The sequence below is a fragment of the Anneissia japonica genome, unplaced genomic scaffold, assembly GCF_011630105.1.
Source record: "Anneissia japonica isolate Jap-2015-1 unplaced genomic scaffold, ASM1163010v1 scaffold287894_len555002_cov174, whole genome shotgun sequence".
NCBI lineage: Eukaryota > Metazoa > Echinodermata > Crinoidea > Comatulida > Comatulidae > Anneissia > Anneissia japonica.
Window position 1 is genome coordinate 262,261 of NW_022753119.1, and position 4,507 is coordinate 266,767.

The window sequence follows — 4,507 nt, forward strand, 5'->3', positions numbered from 1 at the left end:
GTTTAGCACTGTGTTTGACTATATCCATTTTGGCTAGAGTCAACCATGTTAAATAATGAGTAACAAAATCCCCCTCCCCTCTCCCAACAAAAAAATAATTGTGGTAGAAAGCAGTTTAGCACTGTGTTTGACTATATCCATTTTGGCTAGAGTCAAGCATGTTAAATAATGAGTAACGAAATCCCCCTCCCCACTCCCAAATAAAAAAAAAGGTGGTTAAAAGCAGTTTAGCACTGTGTTTGACCATGGAGAAAGTAAAATTATTTTCTCCATGGTTTGACTATATCCATTTTGGCTAGACTCAACCATGTTAAAGAGTGAGTAAGAAAATCTCCCTCCCCTCTCTCAAATAAAAAAAATGGTGGTTAAAAGCAGTTTAGCACTGTGTTTGACTATGAGGACAAAAAAGAACGTACAGTACAGAAAAGTGACAGTTGGACAAACAAGTACCTCCATTGAGTGCACGTATAAAATGATTAAGATATAAGATAAGATTGATTATTTCAAAGTTTAAAGGTATAGCAATTGAGTGAAAAACCTCCGAAATCGTTCGTTGTACGAGGTATAACGAAATATACAAACGTTGAGAGACGTGTCGTATCAGCAGGGATACGTTGGTAAAAAGAAAACACATATTTTTAACATTCTGTAACCTCTGTGTGACGCGCGCACACATTATATTCGCGCACCTTGGTCATGGTCTTGCATTTATATAGTGCATACTACACAATATCTCTATAGGCCTTTATATCCAGTGTCAAAGACAAGAATTAACGAAAGCAAACAGACTAAAAACAAAAACAAAACAGATTAGAATTGTGAGAAAAAAATGTGATTTTCGCCAGACAAGAGGTAGAAAACACCTTACAAATTTAGAGAATTTATTCCACAACTTTGATGCAGCAACAGAGAAGGATTTATCACCATAGGTTTTCAACCGACCAGAAGGAAAATCTACAATGATTCAACTACATCACATGTGGATCTACGTATTCGCCTGCATATATAGTTGATCGCAATTTTAGGAGGTCATTAATGTACTGTGGAGAGAAGAACAATTAAGAGACTTACACACGAAAAATAAAAGTGTACATATATATATACCGGTATAATGTATATAAAATGTATATATGTCTCTTATACACATCTAGATGTGTATAAGAGACAGGTTTAACACTGATATGCCTATATAACTATCCATATGTTAAAATTAATTATATATGCATAAAAGGCAAATGGGAAACTTTTATTTTTATATAACTTGTGTGTTATGTTCAATTTGGATTGTAGTTCATGAAACAGCACTTCAAATTTTTACCAATTATCCAACTTATGTTTCTCTCCCTTTCTGAATACTCTTAATGAATTTACTTCTAATCGACCCTAATTCCAAATTTTCTTCCAATACCAAAAGCATTTTCCAATATCATGATCCAAATGAGCTCCCTATTCATAATTTGACTGACTGGCTTTCCACTATCCATTTCGACATCGGATGCATTTAAAAAATCTCGATCATATTATGAAGAAGCTTGTAACACCACTTAATTTACCTTTTCATATTATATTGGAGTGTAAAACGTGGCTCAAATTAAGACAAACCACCCCTCCCTCTCGTCCAACTTCCTAATTATTATTTTGTGTTCAATCATAAAAATCACAAAGACTGTTGTGGGGGGATAGCAGTATTTATAGAATGTTTTTTATCACTAACATTAATCGATTCCATATACGGCAAATAAAACTATAGGCCTATGCTAAATTTCTGCATTGTCCCTTTGCCGCTTTCGAAAAAAGTTTAAAACAATCTTTGAATATAATCTACTAAAACTCAACATTGTCAAAATACATTTTTTAAACATAAAAGTGATTTAAAGACAACCTGGGTGAACATGGATATAGTCAACCTCACTGCTAAACTGTTTTATACACAACACTTGCTATTTTTTTTGTGTGATTTTGTTACTCATTCTTTATATGCTCGACAATAGCCAATAAGGATATGGTCTAACACAGTGCTAAACTGCTCCATACTATTGTTTTTAATGCTGTTTTGTGATTTTGTTACTCATTCTTTAATGCTTGATAGAGGAGGAGTTAGTTACTCCGAAATCCAAATATATCTGCGCCCGCCGCCAAAAACCTCCGAATTTTGAGGTTCTGTGTATGCCTATACTATAGGCATACGCGAAAACTCCAAAATCAGAGTTTTCAAACGTTCAATCAAACCTCCGATTTCGAAGACTCTTTGTACCATTTTTAATAATTAAACAAGCTTTCTTTGTATAGAGCAATACTTTTAGTCAACCAACTCGAAGGTTATTTCGAAGGTTTTGCGTAGGCCTACGCAAAAGCTCAAAAATCGAAGTTTAAATCTGTTATTCAACGCTCTGATTTCGAAGGCTTTGCGTAATATGAGCGAAAAATTGATTTTTTTTTTCGATCTCGGAGGTTTTGCATACATAGGCCTACGCGAAAACTCTAAAATCGCAGTTTTTAAACTTCAAACCTCCGATTTCAGAGTTTGTGCGTACTATTTAATTATTAAACAGGCTCTTTCTATATATAGAGAGAAAAACTGTTAATAAACCCTCCGATTTCATAGGTTTTGCGTACTGCACACGAAAACTCCAAAATTAGGGAGGTCTAAACTTTTGTTCAGCTCTCAGAAATCGGAGTTCCGGCGGAGAGCACAGATACTCCAAAAATCGAGTAAATACGTGCGTGCAAAATGTATATAGTCTGACAGAGTGCTAAAGTATTTTATACCACAATTGTTTCTACCACAATAATAATTTTTTTTGGGAGGGGGAGGGGCATTTTGTTACTCATTATTTAACATGCTTGACTCTAGCCAAAATGGATATAGTCAAACACAGTGCTAAACTGCTTTTAACCACCATTTTTTTAATTTGGGAGAGGAAAGGGAGATTTTGTTACTCATTATTTAACATGCTTGACTCTAGTCAAAATGGATATAGTCAAACACAGTGTTAAACTGCTTTCTACCACAATTTTTTTTTTTCGCGAGAGGGGAGGGGGATTTTGTTACTCATTCTTTAACATGCTTGAATCTAGCCAAAATGGATATAGTCAAACACAGTGTTAAACTGCTTTCTACCACAATTAATTTTTTTGGGAGAGGGGAGGGGGGATTTTGTTACTCATTCTTTAACATGGTTGACTCTAGCCAAAATGGATATAGTCAAACACAGTGCTAAACTGCTTTCTACCACAATCATTTTTTTTTAGGAGAGGGGAGGGGGGATTTTGTTCCTCATTCTTTAACATGATTTGACTCTAGCCAAAATGGATATAGTCAAACACAGTGCTAAACTGCTTTCTACCACAATTAATTTTTTTGGGAAAGGGGAGGGGGAATTTTGTTACTCATTCTTTAACATGGTTGACTCTAGCCAAAATGGATATAGTCAAACACAGTGCTAAACTGCTTTCTACCACAATTTTTTTTTTTTTTGCGAAAGGGAAGGGGGATTTGGTTACTCAGTCTTTAACATGGTTGACTCTAGCCAAAATGGATATAGTCAAACACAGTGCTAAACTGCTTTCTACCACAATGAATTTTTTTGGGAGAGGGGAGGGGGATTTTGTTACTCATTTTGAACATGCTTGACTCTAGCCAAAATGGATATAGTCAAACACAGTTCTAAACTGGTTTTTACCACAATTGTTTTTATGGGGGTTTTTGTGATTGTTGCTCATTTTTTAATGCTTAACTCTAGCCAAATTGGATATAGTCAAACCCAGTGCTAAACTGATTTATACCACAATTGATTTAAATTTTATTATTATTATTATTATTTATTATTATTATTATATTATTATAATTATTATTACTTTGTTATACTTTCTTTAACATGCTTAACTCTAGCCAAAATGGATATAGTTAAACACAGTGCTAAACTGCTTTATACCACCATTGTTTTCAATTTATTTTGTGATTGTTGTTCATTCTTTTAACATACTTGATTATAGCCAAACTTGATATAGTCAAACACAATGATAAAGTAGTTTATATCTTAATTATTTTAATATATTTTTTGTTCTTTTTTTTGCGATTTTATAATAAATAGATTAGTACAAAAAAGTAGTTAAATACATTATTTTACTGGTATTTGGAAATACAACTGTAAGCTCTAACAAAACCTTCTCTATTATTGCTATTATAAATGATATTAATATTATTATTATTATTATTATTATTATTATTATTTATTTATTATTATTACTACTACTACTACTATCATCACGGAGATGTAAAAAATAACAAAAATGTTTACATCTCCCTGCTAACATTATTGTTTAGTAATTTTGTTTTTATTTATATTTCATTATTACATTATTATTATTATTATGTATAATTGTTCTTATGATTCTTAACATGATCATATCGGTTATTACCGTCAACATCATTAATTTTGTTCCAGGAACTAATGTTACTAATTAAAAATATTATTATTATTATTATTATTATTATTATTATTAT